The sequence below is a fragment of the Meles meles genome, chromosome 16 (assembly GCF_922984935.1).
Source record: "Meles meles chromosome 16, mMelMel3.1 paternal haplotype, whole genome shotgun sequence".
Taxonomy (NCBI): domain Eukaryota; kingdom Metazoa; phylum Chordata; class Mammalia; order Carnivora; family Mustelidae; genus Meles; species Meles meles.
Genome location: NC_060081.1, coordinates 47,817,711 through 47,840,404, shown reverse-complemented (window position 1 = coordinate 47,840,404; position 22,694 = coordinate 47,817,711). Strand labels below are relative to the sequence as shown.

At 40.3% G+C, this 22,694-nt stretch overlaps 1 protein-coding gene across 2 annotated transcripts in view; it reads right to left on the bottom strand.

Annotated features, from left to right (window-relative positions):
- Positions 1–22,694, bottom strand: part of PAK5 (p21 (RAC1) activated kinase 5) — a 288,992-nt gene that overhangs the window by 239,574 nt on the left and 26,724 nt on the right. Inside the window, exon 1 of one of the 2 annotated variants that reach the window (XM_045981898.1) lies at positions 3,234–3,272. The exons of the other annotated variant lie outside the window; for it this stretch is intronic. The gene's annotated coding sequence lies outside the window, so the exon portion shown is untranslated. Of the gene's footprint in view, positions 1–3,233; positions 3,273–22,694 lie in introns of those variants that run through there. 2 annotated transcript variants of the gene reach the window in all.

Genomic DNA, 22,694 nt, shown 5'->3' with positions numbered 1-22,694 from the left:
TCGCCTCTAAACCCTTGACATATGGTCCAGATTTCCTGCGTCCTGGACAGGTCCATCAGCATGCCTTTAGGCACTTCACAGTGCACACGTCTGTCTACAATTGAACGTTTCTTGCTAGGTCCTCGCAAAGATGTTCCATCGTCTCTTCCATGAGGAAATTTAGTGAATGTCCCACCACTCACTCAACCATCCAGGGGAAAACCTTCAATCGTCTTGGATTCCTGTCTTTCTGACACATGCCAACAAAGGCAGGGGTGTGTCCCATTCATACCCTCTGTGTTCACCACTTCACACACACGGGACTTCCAAATACTGGCTCTACCTCTCTCTGATCCATGGTTCAAGTCTCTTTGCCCACCTATGTAGTGGACTGGTGTCAACCTGAGATTAGCCCGTACAAGCATCCCTATTTTTTTTTAAGTAGTCTTCTTACCCAGCATGCAGCCCAACAAGGGGCTTGAACTCACAACCCTGAGATCAAGACCTGAGCTGAGATCAAGGGTCAGACCAGACGCTTAAGCAACTGAGTCACCCAGATGCCCCAACCCATCAATCCTTTTTAAAAAATATAGCTTCAGGGTACCTGGGTGGCTCAGTGGGTTGGGCCGCTGCCTTCGGCTCAGGTCATGATCTCAGGGTCCTGGGATTGAGTCCCACATCGGGCTCTCTGCTCAGTGGGGAGCCTGCTTCCCTCTCTATCTCTCTCTCTGCCTGCCTCTCTATCTCTCTCTCTGCCTGCCTGTCTATCTACTTGTGATCTCTGTCAAATAAATAAATAAAATCTTAAAAAAATAAAAAATATAGCTTCAAACAAAACACTGGTGCTTAGACCAAACCACTCTTAAAATTACTTTGCTGAAATCGCTTTCTATTCAAGGTCTTTGGGCTGGAGATGCAGCAAAGAGAGTCCTTTGAAGAAGCATTTCATGGCTGAGCCATGGGCCTCATGAAAGCAACTTTCCCAGGGACCCCATCCTACTGACTGGGTCACACCTCCATGGCTTTGCTGAAGCTGCTGGCTGTCCTGGTATTGTTCCTTCTCACATCATTGGTGGGTTTTGTCTTCAAGGATTTGAAGCAAGTGCTATATTTATGAAGCTGCTTCTGTCCGCAAACCCTTCCATTAGCAAGGTCGGGGGCGTTTGGGAGGGAAGAGTGTATTCCAGCTCAGAATCTCTACCATGGTATTCTTTTTCATCTGCCTAGCTCCCTCACTGGACCACAAGCACCTTGAGGGGCAGGACTGGGTTTGTTAACTATTCTGGATCCTGCCACCACACATGGTACATATTGTACTTATTAGAAGGACAAATTTTAAAATGAGTGAATGATTTGTGAAAGACAACATTTCTGACCGCTTTACACTGGCAGAAAAATAGATGGGGAGGTGTTCAGTATTTACAGGATCCATTCTGAGTAACGAGAAAGTCACAGAATCCCAAATAACCATCTCTACGGAGGAAAGGCAGCTTGATAATCAGGGTGGGCAAGATCTCCGGTCCTGACCCCCTAAACCTGCGTCACCAAATCACAATAGTTCTACAACAGAGCCAGGAGTCAAGTGTCTTTCCGAAGTGCTGTTGCCATCGTTACAATCCTTAGTCTAGGAATGGCACCAGGGTTATCTTCACGTGAAGATATATCCAAGAACTGCCAGGAACCGTTTAAATGGGATGGTAATTTCTGGAAGACACATCTCTGAATACATCTCCCATTTAGTTTTCAAGAAGCCTAAGTGGAGAGGACCCTTTTGAGAATACCTAATAACAGACCCCAAAGAAACAAGCCCAAGGAAACATATTCGAATAGAGAGCTGGAAAAGATATTATCATTTCAGGGATGACTGACAACCCATTTATATTTTACTACATGTTATAGTAGTAATCCCAGCGACGCAGTATTTTCAGAAAGCAGCACTATGTGAGAGATTCTTCGGTTACGGGAGATATAATTAACCTCGGATCAAGTGGAAGTTGGCACCTGAAATCCTTCTAGGAATCAAGCCGGGTATGACTCAATCAATCAAGTACGCTGGCAGAGTTAACAGGCAGGTACCTTAAATTGCTTGCTTAGAGCTTAGATAAATCAAGCTCATTCTATTGCATCAGCAGAGCACCTTGAAAACTTAGGGGGAAGGTTTTTCAAATAACCGCGATGGTGCCTGAACAATTTCTCAGCACCGTGAGGAGGCCATTCTGTCCCTTACAGGCAGAAGAGCTGGTAAAGCCTATCCACCCAGGGGCCCCTCCCTGCGCTGCTCTGTGCTTTCATTAGAGCTAACTTCATTTATTCAGCAAATATTTGAGCATTTGCTCTGCAGTTGACAATGGGCTAACTTCCTAGGGGATATGAACTATAATCTTAACCCTGTGATTATCAATCTTTGGTAGCAAAAGCATGAAACCAATGAGTAAACACGTGTTTTAAAAAGATAAAAATGGCTTTGTAAAGAACACCAGTTTGTGCTGGTACCAAGTAACCTGGGGGTCAGTCTACCTACCGCAGCAGGTTACCTTGAGGAACCATTTAAGGGGGCAAGAACTGTCTCGGGGTTCTAGAATTAGAAGATTCAGAGGGAGAAAAAGGCGCAAGGGTTAATGGAGACAAAGGATATGGATGTAAATCATTGAATCTTTCTGCAGAAGTAATACAGACAAATAGGACAGGGCTAGAGAACAGAGAAAAATATGGATTAACAGACCAGTGGTCTTGATGAAGGAGAAAGGCTTCTTGTAGGAGAATATGGCAAGTGATCAAGGAGAAAAGGTTTGGTCACAGAGCAGGACTCATGCAACCATGATGCTGAAGGCAGTGGTGTTTCCAGTCATGACAGGACCTCTGGTGCAACCTTAGGAGTGTGGTTAAGGTAAAAACACACAAAAAGGTCATCGGAAATGAGAAGATGGAGGAATGAGAAAAGAAATATGGACACATTGTGCTTGTCTGTTTTTGAAAAGTTGGTCACAATGATATCTGCAGGAAGAAAGCATTTCATCTTCCATTAAGGCAAGAGTCTCCAAATCTGGCAGTTGTCTTTTTTACCTCCAAGTTACACATTGCAATAAAAGAAGAATCACAGCTTTTGTCTGTGAGGCCCTAGTTGGCTTTCCCTCTGGCTCCCTATCCAACAGGACTTCCCTCTCCTCCTGGAAAATTTTGTCTTTTTTCCCCATCAGACTCACATTCTCTACATCCTCCAGACCCCCACTGCACCCACTCCCCTTAAAACTCACCTTCCATCACCCAGAGAGGTTGGCCTTTCTGGATACCCGTATATACTCTCGGGTGTGTATTACACATCTCAGCAATTAACAGAAGATCCTGAATCTCCCTTGGGTACTCATTTTTCAAGATGAACATGTCACTGGGTCTGTTAAATCAGTCTCTAGACAAAGACAAGCAAGAATGAGTTTTGTGTCTCCTACTGGGAACCACTGCATATTTATAAATTTTCCAAGCTCTAAGTACTACACATATTTTTATAACTGTACCTACACCAAAGGTATTTATAGAGTCAATGATTTTTCTTCCATCAAAAAGGATGCACCTGGCCAAGTGAACAGTTCTAAAAGGATTAATGAGTATTTTCCCATATAAGCATTTAAATGCCTCTAAAAATAACTGGATTACAACATTGATTGTGTTTACCATCAAAAACTTGGAAATAAGAAGGCACAAAGGAATCCAACCATAATTCCAGCACCCTCAGAGATAAACCCTCAAAATATTTACCATCTTTTTCAGATATCCAATTATGGGGCAAAAAATGGATCTCTACTGTATAGTGGTGCCTGGAACATAGATGGTGAATACATATTTGCAGGCTGAATATAGTATCCATAAGTTCTGTAGTCCACTTTAAAATGTCTTTCTTCTCAAACTAGGATATTATAAAAGGACCACTTGTAAGTTATAAAAATTTAAATAGCTAATAGTTCAAAAGGAGATGAAATAAGAGAAATGCTTTTCACTGCATTGCCATTCCCTGGAAGAAATCCCAGTAGAAATCCTGGAAACTCACACAGAAAGAGAGAGAGAGACTCACGGAGATATCAGTACAGAGCTACATTTAACAACAGCTGGTATATATTCTATATGATGTTTAACATTGTACTTATTCCACTTAATATTGCTTAAATAGATCTCCCGTATCTGCATGCAAATGTACTTCTTTCTTTACAAAGGCTTCATGTGGATTGCCCCGTAATTTTACCATTAAACTGGCGGACCCTGATGTAGTGGCCAAGATTTTCTGCTGTTAAAAGCAGTCCTACAATAAACACTCTCCAGTCTCTCGACAAATACTTACTGAGCACCCACATGCCATGCCATGAGCCCAGTTCTGGAGACTGAGATGTGCACAGAACAGCTAAGATCTCCAAACCTCACAGAGTCCACAAGAGGAGAGTGAAAACAAGAAAACAAAAAAATGAATGTATCCTTCCCAATTTTAACTTGTACCATGAGGGGGAAGGAGAGAGAGAAAACTAGAAGGAAGGGATGGAAATCAGATAGGCAGGAAGGTCCATCTGAGGATGTTACCAGTAAGATGAAAACGAAGCGGCTGCAAGGTCCGAGGGGCATCTAGGCACCAGAAGTAGCTGATGCAAAGGGTCCAGTGAGAGATCTCATCTCCAGACAAGATAGTGAATGTGGCCACAGTATAGAGAATACAGACCAAGGTTGGGCTGGAGAAAGAAGAAAATGGGTCAGTCTTATAGGATGCTAGAAAGAGTTTTCATTTTATTCCAAATGTTACAAGAAACTACCAAAGAACGATTAGCAAGGGAGTGACATGATTTGAGCTGCATTTTTAGAAGACCCCTCTAACTGCTGTGGAGAATGGACTGGGGAGAAGGGCGCATGGGGAACTACTGCAGGTTACCTCAGGGCACGGGAAAGAAAGAATGGCAGGATTTGGTCCACAGTAGGAGCAATGGATGGGGAAAGGCACAGAAGATCAAAGTCACAGTCTGGGATTGGACTGGACAGAGCCGAGGAGACGGGGAATTGTCTAAGAACATGGCTGGGCTGTGAGCAACTGGGAGATACCTTTTTCTGAAATAGAGGACAAAGGGAGGAGGAATAGGGTTGGGGAAAAATGCAGAGTTCTACTTCGGATAGACCAGTTTTGAGTTGTTTACTGGACAACCAATTGGAGGTGCCAGTTACACGTGCGTGAGAGTCTGGATTTCAGCACAAAGGTCTTTGCTACATAGAAATGATGCCTAGCTTATGGAAGGCTGACTGTCATCCACAGAGATATGAACTGGACTGTGTGGGACAAGTGGGTTGAGAGAAGTAACAACCAGTAAAGACTGGAGAAAGTAGCTCTAGCAAAGCTAGCAGGTTTACTGGGTCAAATGTTACACAGAAGAGAACCAGAACTCAGTGAAAGGGAGACCAGAGGGAAATCCAGTTTAGTGGCATTTTGGGGGCAAAACTGGGCTGGAATGAGTTTACCAGTTATTGGAAGGTAGGAGGATGTATATGAAGACAACTCTTAGAAGTTCCACTTTTAAAAATCTGCCTAAGAACAGAGTAACGGTAGGAGTTATAAGATCAAAAATGGTTCACAATTGTTACTATATGTATAATTGTAACATGAGAAGTCCTACAGCTTGTTTGTGCATTCATGAGAGTAATCCAATATGGGGAGAAGAGAACTATCAAGCAAACAATGAAACCAGGAAAAGGTTAGAAAGGATAGGATTCAAAGTACAGGGTTTGTCTTGGACTTCCTTCAGGAGAGAGGATGGATGAAGGAGAAAATGGAATGTCAGACCCCAGCTGGTTTGTGGATTTGTGATAAGATGTCAAGAATCATCTCTGCCCCTATTTTCTCAAGAAAGCATGAGGTGAGTCATTAGGTTCAAGTGCATGTATTTTGGTGCCTGTAAGAAGCAGCAGCAAGTCTGGAGCCGGGGAAAGCAAGATGATGAATTTTTTGTGGACCCTGGAAAGGAAGCTCGGTAGATTGTCCAGCTAGTGTTTTCCTTCCATTTTAGTTGGGGCTCACAAATTTATAGTGACACCCATCTTCCAGCCATGATTCTGTCCAGTAACACTGACAAAGCATTCATCTAGGGCAGTGTTTCTCAAAGTGTGCTACCCGGAGGAGCCCCAAGAGCCTCACCTGATAAGTCATGAAAAATGCAAATATCCAGCCCCACCCCAGACCTATTTAGGTTGAATGCCTGGGGGTGGGGCCCAACCATCTGTGAACATGCCCTCCAGGCAATTCTGATGCGCTGGGGTTTGAGAACCACTCATCCTAGAAGAGCTCTTTTTATTCTCTTTATTCTCTCTCTCTTTTTTTTTGCCATGTGAATGCAAAGGAGGGAGAGAGAGCAAAATAATTAAAATGCATCTGCAAGAGTAATTATACTGATGATCCAGAGAATAAGAAGTAGATAGGCTGTGAAGGCATCCTTTATAAATACAATGGCCCTTCTTGGATATATACTTAAGAAATAGCCTTACTTCAAATTTTAAATTGTGATACCTATTATATGATGGCCATCCAAGAACTGTATATATATATATGTCCACAGAGGAGAGAGGAGGAAAAAAAAAAAAAAAAGAATCCCCCTGCACTGTATGGCACCCAACCTTTTTTTTTTTATTGAAGTATAATCAACATACAATGCTCTGTTAGTTTCAGGTAACAATTCTTATTTCATTTACATCCATTTAAAAAGTGAAGAAGTGGGGCGCCTGGGTGGCTCAGTTGGTTAAGTGACTGCTTTTGGCTCAGGTCATGGTCCTAGAGTCCTGGGATCGAGTCCCACATCGGGCTCCCTGCTTGGCGGGGAGTCTGCTTCTCCCCCTAACTCTCCCCTTTCTCATGTTCTCTCTCTCTCTCTCAAATAAATAAAATATTTTTTTAAAAAGTGAAGAAGTTATCTCTTGGTTATTGTTTCCGTGTTGTTGTTGCTTATCTTTTATTGCACTTAGGTCCCCAAAATGAAGTGCACAAGAACAGGATAGGGATACCTCACAGAAACATGTGAGAAAACAGCCAAAGGAGAATGAATCGCCACAGGCAAGAAGGCCAGAGTATGGTAGGGCTCCACGGATAGCAATGTGTGTCCTGTTCAACTGCAGTGACATTCCCATTCAATTCTGCCCCGGGAAGATGCCCAGGGGTCTTCCTATTCAGTTCCGGATATCACACTTTGAGAGAGATATGCTATCTATAACTCTAGCATAATGATTAAGTGTCTTCTGGAGACCACTGAACATAAGGTAGAATTGAATGGTTGGGGAGTATTTGGCCTAAAATAGAGACTTCTGTGGAGGGAAGAGAATGTAGAAAAAGAGACCAGCACGACAGCCATAAAGAAATATGAATAACAAATGAAAGACAGTGTAGACTTCACCATCATAAATTTTTTTAAAAGAATCAGGGGTAGAATTTGTAAGAACAAAACTTCTATTACTATTGGGTCCCCAGTGTTGGGTCCCCCAGCGTTGGGTCCCCCAATAATGGATCCGTGATTAAAGGAGTGAGACTGATACAAAGCAAAGGTCAAGCGAAGCTTTATTTTGCTCTAAGCATCGAGAATCAAACCGACCAGCCAGGGCCATCTCTTACAGAGAGTGGGACCCCTCCCTGCCTCACAGACTAGCTTTTATAGAGCAAAGGCCATGTGGTTGGGCCTGGCCACACACAGGGGCAAATGAGACTGTAATACAGAGAAAGCTGCACAGTCATGCTAGGTCACACATAAGTGACCAACTGAATTACAGTTAACCCTATAGTAGACATTTGAACTTGCCTATCACCTTGGTGAGAATTGGCGCCCAAAAGGCAGGGCCCACACTCCTTGGTAGCTAGGGAGGCCATATGCATGCTTTACTGATTGGATGTCTCACCCTGACCCAACTCATCCCTGTATTTGGGTTGTTATCTCCACCTGACCTGACCCACCCTTGTATTTGGGCTTTGTTACCTGGGACTGGTTTCCCAGACTTGCTTTTAAATAAGTTACCCTGGGGAGAGGGGGAAGGGTCAATTTGTTTTACTGCATAAACAACAAAATGGCTGTTCAACCGAGGTGGGGCTGCTCTTGCTAAATAGGCCCTTACAATTACGACCTGTAAGAATACTTCCTAATAAAACAGGAACTTCCTAATAAAATACTTCCTAATAAATCATCTTTCTGAGACTCTAGGTTTTTGGCTGAGGTTGAATGACATTAGCTAAGGTCTAAAAGAGGGGTCTTTACCTTCTTCTCAAACTTTGGAACCCTCAAACCCTTATGTCTAAGAGCGCCTGTTCTCCAACCAAACATTTGAGTTTCTCATTCAGCTGTAAGCAAGGAAATACAGGTCACTTTCATTTTTTAAACTTTATTATCCAACTACTACCAAAAAAGCTTTTATTAGGGCATCTGGGTGGCTCAGTCACTTAAGCATCTGGCTCTTGATTTTGGCTCCAGTCATGATCTCCAGGATGTGAGGTTGAGCATGCCAGTCTCCCCCCTCCCCACACCTGGCCCACTGTCCAGGCTCCTTGCCAGGTGTGGAGCTTGCTTATGATAGGATTCCCTCTTTTCCATTTCCATTTGCTCCTTCCTCTCTCTCTCCTTCCCTCATTAAAAAAAAAAAAAAAAAAGGAAGAAAAAGCTTATAAAGTCACGATTGTTTATCGTGAATCTTAACATCTATTTGAACTTTGTGCCTATGAGATAGCAAGAAAAATATACTTGGAGACCTTCTACTTCCCAATATTCTTGCATAGTTTTGACACAATAATAAATACGACCAGCAAGTCAGAAATGAATGTGTAATACCAGACCCAGAGTCTGAATCTATCATGATGCAGTTCACGGTGGCTCTTTGGTAGATTTACTCCCAACATCTCCATGGCTGGCGAAATGACAGATTATGGACTAACGACCTCTGCTATCTCTACTGCTACCTTCCAAGAAGTGAATCTAAGTCACAAATGTCAACCTCCCGCCAACCTGCTCTTTTCCTGAAAAGACTAAACCAACATCACAGACATACTAGCCTCTCTCATCTACACACCTCCCTCCACCAAGGAGTTTGATTCTAGATCCTGCTTCCAGCTGCAGAAAGGATGGAGACCTCTGGGAGTGGCAAAATGCAAGGCAGAAAACTGAATAGCATAAGAAATGACTATAAAGATGTACTCTGAAAATTCAAAGACTGTAGGAGAATTTGGAAAAGTCCTGTAACAGAAGCATTGTTATGTAAGAGGGATATCTAATTAACCTGTTAGCATATAAATTTCTTTCTTTACAGTAAGATACTGAATCAGTGAAGAAAGAAAACGGGATTAGAGAATTTGTACTTCAATAATACTATTGTCCCTGTAGGAAAGCGAATCATGAAAACCTTATATATAACCCCTGTCAAGAAGGTTTTCAGGTCATGGCTGAGAATAATTTAGTGGGTCACCCCTCCCTTCACTGCAACCTACAAGGAGAAAAGGGATGCGAGTTAAACACACTTACTCACCATGGGCGAAAATATTAGGCATAACACCCAGTTAACTCCTCCTTTTCTTCTTGTCCATGAAACGTCTCAAATTTTCACTCTCTGCTAGCGTCAGTCTTAAGATTTTTGATCTGCTGAAGACAATAATTAGATAGCACACACCATGTATCTCACAACAATATCCTGGTGGGTTCTGAATGAAGATTTTCTTCCTCTGTACTTAAAGAGGTAGCCAATTTTTGGACAAAGCTTCTTAAAGAGCTTATCACCTGGGAAATATCTCTGAAACTCAGTTCCCTAAGAAGACAGATTTGTATTTGTGTGTGTAAAACACATATAAGTAAATTATTTCTGCCAACCAGAAAAAAATAAAAATTTTCTTCTCTCCATCCCCATGATTCCAAATTGTTTTAATTGAGTGTGATACTGCCAAGATTTATAATTCAAGACTTAGGTATAAATAAACCCTTACTAATTCAGACTAATTGTAGGAATGGCCAGTGTAAACTACAGTATCTCAATTCTCAATAGCTTGTGATAAATTAAGGTTAATTCTACGGATCCAAGTAACTCAAACTGAAGGCCACCAAAATATGACAGAGGAGGAGGGCCTTGGGCAAAGGTTTGTGGGCTGCTGCTTTATCAGGGAGTGCCATCTCTGGAAGGGACAGTGAGTGATGAGCCAACTAAAACAGGGAAGCAAAGAGTCAATAAAGAAACTCTTTCCAATGCTGGCCACCACTAAGAGGGACAGATTTCACTTGATCTTGCAGAACAATCCCCTGAAAACCCATTAAAAAAAAAATGCTGCTTAGGATTGTCCTTCTGGGGGTAGAATTTTTCCTTTTAAGATTTTATTTATTTGACAGAGAGAGAGAGAGAGATCACAAGTAGGCAGAGAGACAGGCGGGGTGGGGGGTGAAGCAGGCCCCCCGCTGAGCAGAGAGCCCGATGCAGGGCTCGATCCCAGGACCCTGAGATCATGATCTGAGCCGAAGGCAGAGGCTTAACCCACTGAGCCACCCAAGTGCCCCAGAATTTTTTTTTTTTCTTAAGCTTGTTCTTTCCCATCTATCAAAGATGAGCCCTATGGAGCATTCATTTCCCACAGTTCTGAGTTGTGTGTTTGTGTGCAGTAAGTAAAGATCCCATGGAGTTTCCTGCTTTGGGTACAAACAAGGGAGGCAAAAGGCATGTGGCTCCCGCACATGATGTGGGGCCTGGCTAGACGCATGGGTGGCTGCAGCAGAGACTCAAAGGAGAGACATGTGAGCCCAGGAGGACCTCAAGGACCTCAAGTGGCTTATGAACACTTCATGTGGACATCACTGTAAATATGGCAGAAGACATCCGTGTCTTCACGTAGCTTTCACGTTCACTGAAACTATCTAGAAGGGTAGCCCTTGAAAGTATTAACATCACTTACCTCCTAAGGGGAGTAACTCTGTAACTGGGGTGGGGAGAAGGAAGAAGCCTAAACTGGGTACATTTTTATGTTTTGATTTTGAACCATATGAATGTGTTCCCTACTCAAAGATAATTTTAAAAACTTAGAGTTCTGAAAAAGAAACAGGATTTAAGCATATACTTTAAGGTCATGAAGGAGAAATATATAACTTTGGGAAGTGGGGAAAATGGGAGTTGGAGAGGAGTGGGAAGATAAAAGTTAGAGATGATGTAATTGCTCTAAATTCTCCCATTTTTCCTCCCTGAGTAAGGATTGAAGAGATACTGCATCAAACAAGAAAGATTGGTGTCAAAAGAGTGTTTAAAACAAAGCAGAAACAAAAGGGGGATGGGGGGAGAAGGAGGACAGTGAATTATCATTTTATTCACTTCTGTGACATTTGGTATTTTAAACATGTTCATTCATTACTCATATTAAAAACACTGTTTACTAAGAAGGGAAAAAAATATACGTTCTAATCTATTCCTCAAATACAGGCTAAATTCAGAGCTACCAAAGGTGGTCGCACCAAGATGACTTCAAATCAGAAAATCACCACCGACCGTACAGACACTTGTTTGAGAGCACCAATGCTTCCTGAGGCATTCAGAAAACAATGAAGGACAATAACAAACCACAACAACGCCACTGCTTATAACTGAGAACACTGCCACTGTTATGAACACCAACACTGCACAAAAAGAGCCCCTTTTAAATATGCGGGTTTACTAGAAATTGACATCCAGAATTAACAGCTGCAGTTGCCTGAAATGATAAAGCCCCTTTACCAGGAAATCAATGGCCACTTACTACACCAAGCCCAGACTAGCATGAAATGATATGCAAGGGCACATCCCAGCACACATTCGAGGACTGCAAAGTGCCAGCCTCACCAAAGTACTTGAGAAACAGCAGTTTCTCAGAGAGGAGTGGGATAAATTCTCCTTATGTGAAAAGGGAGATACTCAACATCCCAATAATTAGGATGAATTCCTAAAGGCAAACAGTGAGAAAAGGAAACATTGGGAAGACTCTAGTAATGTCATTAGCCTTCAAAACTGATCATCTCTGAAATAAAAGCAGATCCAGTGGACATTGGAAAAGCTGATGTAATCCAACACCAACGGCTTATCGAAACCAATTATTTAGGCAAACATGTTGCAATTATTTATCTGCATTCCAGTATCAACTGTAAGAGAAAAGTAACCTGTCAATAGGCCGCTTCTGGAAAAAGGGAGAATTAAAAATAAACGGGAACATTATGGTCAGTATGTTGTTCAGTAACCAATAAATCCCGTTCTCAGTTAAGCATTCCTGGCTCCACAGGCTCCTGTATGTGCAGAAATAAAGTCCTGAAGCCTTTACAGAAACCTCGGACATCCTCGGACATGTGGGGTCCCTATACCAGCTAGAGGAGTTCATCACATCGTCAGTGCTAAAATAAGAGCAAAGACCAATATGGAAGAAATTTCACATATCTGATGAAGCCTACTGATGCCTCAGAGGCCCACTTGGAAGGCATGAGTCACGGCTACTGTAGGAAACCCCCGAGCCCCCTACCACCAAAGTGCAGTGTGTGCCCAGCAGCAGCAGCAGCAACATCTGAGAACTTGTTAGAAATGCAGAATCTCAGACCCCAACCCAGACTGGCTGAATCACAATCTGCATTTGATAAGAGCCCTAGTGAGTCATACGTTCCCTGAAGTTTGAGAAGCAGTATCACGGTTTCTCAGTCTTGAACCCTGGTGTTGATTATACAAAAATATAGATTTCTAAGAGCCTTCCCAGTCTGACTGAATTTCCAGGCATTAGCCACAAAGAGATACTAAGCAAGAACTTGAGGTACTATTTCACACCAGGCAAAGGAGAGACATAGATATCAATGAAATAGAAATAACCAAAGTCCAGAGGCACCTGGGTGGCTCAGTGGGTTAAAGCCTCTGCCTTTGGCTCGGGATCGAGCCCCGCATCCGGCTCTCTGCCCTGCTTCCTCCTTTCTCTCTCTCTCTGCCTGCCTCTCTGCTTACTTGCGATCTCTGTCAAATAAATAAACAAAATTTAAAAAAAAAAAAAAAGAAAGAAAGAAAAGAAATAATGAAAGTCCATAAAAAACAAAAACATGTCTCTGTGGTCAATTCATTTTTTTTTTTTTTTTTCTTAGAAATTGTGTCTTAGGGAGCCTGCATGGCTCAGAGGGTTAAGCCTCTGCCTTCAGCTTGGGTCATGATCTCAGGGTCCTGGGATTAAGGCCCACATCAGGCTCTCTGCTCAGCAGGGAGCCTGCTTCCCCCCTCTCTCTGCCTACCTGTGATCTCTCTATGTCAAACAAAGAAAATCTTTTAAAAAAGAGTTGTATCTTGACAGACCTAAGGTTTTTTGCTGAGTTATCACTTACATACAGAAAGGCTGTATGTACTGAATGTGTATAACTTGATTATTCTGAAGTATATACCCATGATACTATCACCATACACAATGGCAGAACCTTAATCATCACCTCTAGAAGTTTCCTCCCGTTTTTGAACACTTAAAATATCTACCCTTTCAAATTCTTAATTATGCAGTATAGTACTATTAATTATACTCTATTGTACAGTAGGTTCTTAAGACTTGCTAGTCTTGCACAGGTGAAACTATACCCAGTCACCAACATCTCAAATCCTCGTCCTCCCCCTGGTCCCCGGTTAACTCCATCCCATTCTGCTTCTAAGAGTCTGACTATTATAGGGGCGCCTGGATGGCTCGGTCCGTTGAGCCTCTGACTCTTAATTTCAACTCAAGTCATCATTTCAGGGTTGTGAGATCAAGCCCCATGTCAGGCTCCATGCTCAGTGCGGAGTCGGCTTCTCTCCCTCTGCCCCTCCCCCGCAATTTGTGTGTATGCCCAAACATGCTCTCTCTAGCGCTCTAAAATAAATCTTAAAAAAAAAAAAAAAATCTGACTATTGTAGATTCCTGATATAACTGGCATCATGTAGCATTTGTTCTTCTGTCCCTGGCTTATTTCACTTAGCATGTTTTCTGAGTTCATTCGTGTTGTAGCAAATGGCAGAATTTTCTTCTTTTTTAAGGTGGAATAATATTCTATTCTACGTGTATACCACATTTTATTCATCCATTCATCTGCTGATGGACACTTAGAGTGTTTCCATGTCTTTGTTATTGTAAATAATGCTACAATGAACACAGGAGTGTAGGTGTCTTCTCAAGATCCTGATTTCAGTTCTTTTGATTATATACCCAGAAAGTTGCTAAGACATTTCAATGAAGGCAAGAATGGTATTTTCAATAAATAGTGCTGGGACAACTACATGCAAAAGAATGAATTTGACCATACTACCTCAATACCATATGCAAAATTTAAATATGGATCAAGACCTAAATACAAGAAGTAAAACTATAAAACTCATAGAAGAAAACATACGGGGTAATCTGCATGATCTCAGATTACTTGGCCATAGTATCTTAGGACACAAGCAACTAAAGAATAAATTTGACTTCATCAAAACTAAAAACTTTTGTGCAAAGGACACTCGAGAGAGTGAAAAGACAATGCATTGAATGGAAAATATTTGCAAATCATCTATCTGATAATGGTGTAGGATCTAGAACATAAGAACTCTATCATTCAATAATTTCTTTACCTTTATTATTGAGTTATAAGAGTTCCCAAATAGCCCAATTAAAAAATACATTTTTTCAAAGAAGACATACAAATGGCCAGTAAGTGCATTAAAAAAATGTTCCATATCATTACTCCTGAAGTAACGAAAATCAAAACCACAATGAGATACCACTTCATACCACCTAGGATGGGTTGAATCAAACAGATCATAACAAGATGTGACAAGGACTTGGAGAAACTGGATCTCTCATGGGAATATAAAATGGTACATGACTTTGTTTGGCAATTCTTCAAAACACACAGTGACCAAACAACCTAACAATTCCATTTTAGGTTTAGATGCAAGAGAATTAAAAACATATGTTCACATAAAAATTGTGCTCAAGTATTGACAGAAGCAGCATTACAGCCAAAAAGTGAAAACAATTCAAATGCCCATCAACAGATGAATGGATTAGCAAAATGTAGGGTACCATAATTAATTGGTCATAAAAAGGAAGGCAATCCTGATAGATGGTATAAACATGGATGAACCTTAAAAACATTATGCTAAGTGAAAAAAAGGATAGTCACAAAGGACTACAACTAGTTAATGCTATTTATATAAAATGTCTAAAATAGGTAAATCCATAGAGGTAGATAGGAGACTAGTGGTAGCTTAGGGTTTAGAGTTTGGTGGAGTGCAGAGAAGAGAATGACTGCCAATGATTACTAGGTTTCTTTTTAAGTTGATGAGAGTGTTCTAAAACTGATTATGGAGGTGCCTACACAAATCTGAATATCACTGAATTATATACTTCAATTGCATGGAATATTAATCATAACTTAATAAAGCTGTTCATTAAAAAGAAACCAGGAGTGATTATCTCTAAGGGAGAGGTGATACAATTTGGGGACTAGTACACAGCAAGATTTCAATAATATTAGTAATATTTTATTTTTTATGCTGCTGGTGGGTATATGGGGTCCATTATATTATCCTTTCATGTCAATAAATCAGTTGTATGTCTTGTAGGTGAATAAATCAGGTGTGACCATTTTATTTACATCAATAAATCAGTCAATATGTATGTCAATAAATCAGTTGTGATAATTTTATTTAAAAGATGCTCCCAGAAGGGAGACCTGAATGCTGACCAGTATGTGGAAACTCATCACCATCACTTCCAAGTTCTCAACCAACACTATAAACCCTTAGTATGCACCAGATACACATACAATGTTTCCATAAAAATGCAGATATCCAGGCCTCACACCCAATCAATCAAATCAGAGACTCTGGGAAGGTAATTGAACTGAAAAATGGCCAGGTCATTTGCTGAACAACTCAGTTAGAGAAAAGCTCTTACTACTGATCCATTGAGGCCATCCAAAATTGTCTTTGGCAGCCTCATAATGATGATGACTCACATTCTGAGTTTTGGGGACAATCCTATGTTTAAAAAAATATAAAAGAGGTGTTAATTTTAGTCATTCTGACTGGTGTGAGATGGTATCTCATTGTGGTTTATGATTTGTATTTCCCTGGTGCCAAGTGATGTTTAACATTTTTCATGCATCTGTTGGCCATTTTATATCTTCTTTGAAGAAATGTCTGTGTCTGGGCAAGAACACAGAGAAAGGGGAACCCTCTTACACTATGGATGGGAATACAAGCTGGTACAGCCACTTCCGAAAACAGAATGGAGCTTCCTCAAGATGTTAAAAATAGAGCTATCCTATGACCCAACAATTGCACTACTGCGTATTTATCCAAAGGATACAAACATAGTGATTAGAAGGGGCACCTGCACCCCAGTGTTTAAAGCAACAATGTCCACAATAGTCAAACTATGGAAAGAGCCCAGATGTCCATCAACAGATGAATGGATAAAGAAGATGTAGTGTGTGTATATATATACATACATACTCACACGCTCACACACAATAGAACATCACTCGGCCATCAAAAAGAATGAAATCCTGTCATTTGCAATGATGTGGATACAACTAGAGGGTATTATGCTAAGCAAAATCAGTCGTTAGAGAAAGACAAATACGATATGATTTCACTCATGTGTGGAATTTAAGAAACAAAACAGATGAACATAGGGGAAGGGTAGGAAAAATAAGATGAAAATGGAGAGGTGGGAAAATCCTAAGAGACTCTCGACTACAGGAAATAATCTAAGGGTTGCTGGAGGGGAGAAGAGTGGGGGATGGGGTAACTGGGTGATGGGCATTAAGGAGGGCATGGGATGTAATGAGCACTGGGTGTTACGGCAACTGATCGATCACAAAATTCTCTCCCTGAAACTACTAATAGAGTATATGTTAACTAAATTCAATTTAAATAATTTTTTTTTTAAAGAAAGGAGGAAATAAGAACAAGAGGCCACAAATATCTGCTTTTAGAAAGGAAAGTAACAGCTGAGACAACTGAATGATCACACAGGAAAAAACTTCTTTTTTCCTACCATCAGAGATTTAGTTGGGTGTGTGATTGGATCCTATCTTTGCCAAATCTATGTTGTGCTTAAATTTGGTTCTAGTTCATTCTGTTTGGTGGAGAAAAAAATCAGACGTGAATAGTTTTGACTTGAATAGTTTTGATTTGTCATCTCTACCTTCTACCATTTGCCTCTTCAGAAGTAGGCTTATCCTTTCCTGGTGTTTTTCACTGAGAACATCATTTCTTTAAGCTTTTAAATTATTGCCTTTTGGGGGCACCTGGGTGGCTCAGGTCATGATCTCAGGGTCCCGGGATTGAACCCTACATCGGGCTCTCTGCTCAGCAGGGAGACTGCTTCCTCCTCTCTCTCTCTCTCTCTCTCTGCCTGCCTCTCTGCCTACTTGTGACCTCTCTCTAATAAATAAGTCTTGAAAAAAAAATATTGCTTTTGCATTGGTTTTTTTGTTTCGTTTTGTTTTTTGGTCCCTTCACATTTGTAAGTACTGTTTCTTCAAAACTCTGAGCTCAAGGTACCATTTTTTTTTTTAAGATGTACAGTCTCTGCCGACTTAATATTTCTCAAACGTTTTTAAATTTACTCACATCCTATATTCCTTATTTATATCATCTATGGAATTATTTATAATTTTGTTTAAATCAATTTTAAATTGACTCACTTTTAAAAACTTATCCTAAAAAAAAATTATCCTAACCTACTACAGATAAATTCACAAGTTTAATGTGCCTCTTTTGTTTAGTGTGCATTACATAAATGTATAAATAACCACTTTTAAGTTTGTGAGCTATATGACATCACAACATGTATCACATATATTATAGAAACTACCATTTGGAGAACACTGCCTGAAAGGTTATAGGGTCAGAATTTTATTCTGAAGAAGCCTCTTCATCCTCTTGAGTTGCGAAACATTGGAAAGCCTTTGGCCACCAGATCCTGTTTATCTTTCCTGTGACTTTCCAGTCTGTAAGCATTTTCCTAACACTGAAGCTCTACCTTCCAACACTAAAATGACAACCACTTCCTCCCAAGAATCACTGGCTTCATTTCATCTTCCCCTTGTTGGTCAGAGTTAAGTTCATAGTCACAGATGTTCCTCATTGCTTCCCTACCCTTTTGGTCAGTGGTTCTCAACCTCCTCTGCACCTGGAGGGCTTTCAGAAATCCTGATGTCCTATAACAATGATGTCCTGTAACAATACTCTCAACTTTTTTTATTATTATTTTTTATTATTATCAACTTTTATTGAGAAGTCTTAGCCACAGCAATCAGACCAAAAAAAGTATTAAAGGCATCTAAGTTGGTAAGGAAGAAGTAAAACTTTCCCTATTTGCAGAGGACATGATACTAAATATTGAAAACCCAAAAGATTCCACCAAAAAGTTTGTAGAATTGATCAATTCAGCAAGGTTGCAGGATGCAAGATCAATATGCAGAAATCTGTTGCCTTTCTATACATTAATAATGAAGCAACAGAAAGAGACATTAACAATTCCATTTAGAATTGTACCAAAAATACTCCCTACAAATAAATTTAGCCAAGGAGGTAAAAGATCTGTGCTCTGAAAGCTATAAAACATTGATGAAAGAAACTGAAGATAACAAACAAGTGGAAAGATATTTCATGCTCATGGACTAGAAGAACAAGTACTATTAAAAATGTCTAGACTACCCAAAGCAATCTACAGATTTAATACAATCCCTATCAAAAACCATAAGCATTTTTCACAGAACTAGAGTAAATATCCTGAAACTTGTATAGAACCACAGAGGACCCAGACTAGCCAAAGCAATTTTGAAAAAGAAGAACAAAATTAGAGCTATCACAATCCCAAGTATCAAGCTATACTACAAAGCTACAGCAATCAAAACAGTATGGTACTGGCACAAAAACACACACATAGATCAACAGAACAGCATAGAGAGCCCAGAAATAAACCCTTGAATAAATGGCCAATGAATCTATAACAAAGGAGGCAAGAATATGCAATGGAAAAAAGTCTCTTCAACGAATGGTGTTGGGAAAACTGGACAGCGACATTGCAAAAGAATGGAACTGGACCACTTTCTTACATGATACACAAAAATAAACCCCAAATGGATTCAAGATCCCAGTGTGAAACTTGAAACCATAAAAATCCTGGAATAGGGCGCTGGCAGTAATTTCTCTACATGAGCCATAGCGACATTTTTCTAGATAGGTCTTCAGAGGCAAGGGACACTAAAGCAAAAATAAACTTTTGGGACTACATTCCAGCTTCTACAGTGTAAGGGAAACAATCAACAAAACTAAAAGACAACCAACTGAACGGGAGAATATATTTGCACATGACATATCTGATAAAGAGTTACTATCTGGGTTCCCATCGGTGGTTCTGTGGGTTAAACATCTGACTTCAGCTCAGGTCATGATCTCAGGGTCCTGGGATTGAGCCCCGTGTTGGGGGTTTCCTGATCAGCAGGGAGTCTCTGCTTCTCCCTTTCCCCCCACTCACGTTCTTTCTCTTGCTCTGTCAAATAAATGAATATTTTTTTAAAAGTTACTATCCTAAATATATAAAGATTTTATACAACACCACACCAAACACAACCCAACTAAAAAATGGGCAGAAGACATGAACAGACATTTCTCCAAAGAAGACATACAGATGGCCAACAGGTACATGAAAAGATGCTCAACATCACTTTTTATAAGGGAAATGCAAATGAAAACAACAATGAAATATCACAACTGTCAGAATGGCTAAAACAACAAAAAAAAAAAACACAAGAAACAAGTGTTGGTAAGGATGTGGGAACCTTCGTGTATTGTTAGTGGGAATGCAAACTGGGGCAGCCATTGTACAAAATAATGTGGAGATTCCTCAAAAAATTAAGAATAGAATTACCATATAATCCAGCAATTCTACCACTGGGTATTCACTCAAAGAATACAAAAGCATGAATTTGAAAAGTACATGCACCCCTATGTTTATTGAAGCATTATTTACAATAGCCAAATTATGGAAGCAGGCCAAGTGTCAATGATAGATAAATGGATAAAGATGTGGTATATATATAAATATATACATTATATATATATAATGTATATAACAATGTATATATATAAACACACACATACACACACACACACGTGGGGCACCTGGGTGGCTCAGTGGTTAAGTGTCTGCCTTTGGCTCAGGTAATGATCCCAGGGTTCAGGGATCGAGCCCCGCATCAGGCTCTCTGCTCCATGGGAAGCCTGCTTCTCCCTCACCCACTCCCCCTGCTGTGTTCCCTCTCTCACTGTATGTCTCTCTCTGTAGAATAAATAAATAAAAATCTTAAAACACACACACACACACACACATATATATAAACACAATGGAATATATATATATAAATATATTTATACATATAAATATATACGTATATAAACACAATGGAATATTACTCAGCCTTAAAAGCAAATAAAATCTTGCCATTTTCAACATGGATCAATCTAGAGGATAGGATGTGAAGTGAAGTAAATCAAAGAAAGACAAATACCATACGATTTCAATCATTTGTGGAATTTAAGAAACAGAATGAAGAAAGAAGAAAAAAGCAAAAGAAAAGAAAGAAAACCAAGAAACAAACAAACCAAAAAATGGACTATAAACTATAGACACCTGATGGCTTACCAGGGGTATGGAGGTGGATGAGGGGTGGGTGAAATATGTGAAAGGGATTTTAGGAGCACATGTATCATGATGAGCACCGAGTAATATATGGAATTATTGAGTCACTATATTGTACATCTGAAACTAATATAACACTGGAATTAAGGTATTTTTTAAAAGTAAATAAAGGCTTTAAAAAAAAATCCTGATGTCTTAGCCATACCACAGATCAATTAAACCAAAATCCCTTGGATTGGGGCCCAGACATCAGTAATGTTAAAGCTCCCCAAGTGACTCCAGCATGTAGCCAAAATTGACAGACACTTCTTTAGAAAGACACAAATGCCAGCAAGGCAAACCAAGAATATACTGAAGGTAGTATTTAAGTAGACTTAACTGGGCAGATATTTGCTTTTCTGACATCTCCAGACACTACCATTATAATTCCAACTCTGTGATCTCAAACTTGAAATGACCCTTTGACCATTAGCTGTTAAGAGTATCTCTGCAAAATGTACTCTGCCTGCTGTTCCCCCATGAAGTTTCTTAATATGGACCAGTAAGAATGGGCAAAGTCAGGTTTCCCCATTTCTTAAGATAGATGAATGAAAACCTTACAGTTTCATTGTATACACACCTCATACACACACAGTTGGAGATGTTCAGGAAATAAGTGTTTGAATAACTCAAGCGATAAGGAAAACACTATCCAAGTCAGCTCACAAAAGACATCTGGTAGCCACATCAGCAATGGAAGAAGTATAACAATTTATATAGATAGCATGATTTGCTGCACATTTTCATACATTCTCTGCTGTCTAAGCACTACATGAGTATTTTTAATGACTGTGGAATATTTAAATTGAGTAAAATGAGCACCAAATTATTTACAAAGTCCTGGCCAATGATCTCCTCCTTACAAATTAATCTGCCCCCCCCCCAACTGATCCAATGTGATTTCTTGTAATGTACTATCCTATCCAGTCTTCCTTTGGATGAGACTTACCAAAGACCACCTGGCAACCCCTAAATGCTACTAAGATACACACCCTCTTTCTCTGTCCCCAAATAAATGTATTCTGATAACAGAGGGGGGAAAAGAGGGAGACAAATCTTTTCGTTTATTTTACTAATAGAGAACAATCTAGGACATTAAATCTATATCTGAAACACTAAAAAGCAGGCCAACCAATCCAACTCAGGCCCAGTGAAAGCCACTTGTCATCTGCAAGCATCAGGTCTAACAACACAGATGGAAAGAGAAGGCAACGATGTCACTAAGACCAGGGGTTGGCAGGTGGCCGCCAGGCAGCCACTGTCACCCCAACTGGTCTCTACAAGTAGAAACTCAGACATGTCTTTGCCTTGAAATTGAGGAGACCAACTCTTGAGTACATGTAATTGTTTTACAATATTATCTTTAAAATAAATAAATAAATAAATAAATAAAAGCATATGCTCACGCAGCCCACGAAACAATGCCAAGTTGCATAACGGAAATGTCACTGTGCTCCTTCCAGTCGTTCTTCATCTCTTCCACACACCTGCCCTCCATGGACTAAGGAGCTGAAATAGCTCGTTCCAAAGCTAGCTTACCGTTTCCCCTTAGTGACTTTAGACCAGGTGTTTTCATCTCCATCAGCCTCAGATTCCCTACTTTCATAAGAGGTGCTATTCTTCATCCCTATCTCACTTTTTTTTTTTTTTAAGATTTTATTTACTTGTCAGAGAGAGAGCCCACAAACAGGGAGAGCCGCAAGCAGAGGGAGAAGCAGGTTCCTGTTGAGCAGAGAGCTCAAAGTGGGACTCAATCTCAGAACCCTGGGATCATGACCTTAGCCAAAAGCAGATGCTTAGCAAACGGAGCCACCCAGGAGTCCCCTCACTTCTTTAATGAGGGACAAGGGCTTAGACCAGGGCCTGGCACAGAGTCCTTTCTCAGAACATGTTAGCTATTATTACCAAGTCAGAAACTCCTTCAAGTAAACATATTACATTATAGACCTAGTAGACATGCCCATATGTCTAATGTGTAGGATTCAAATGGGGAGTCCTGGGCTTG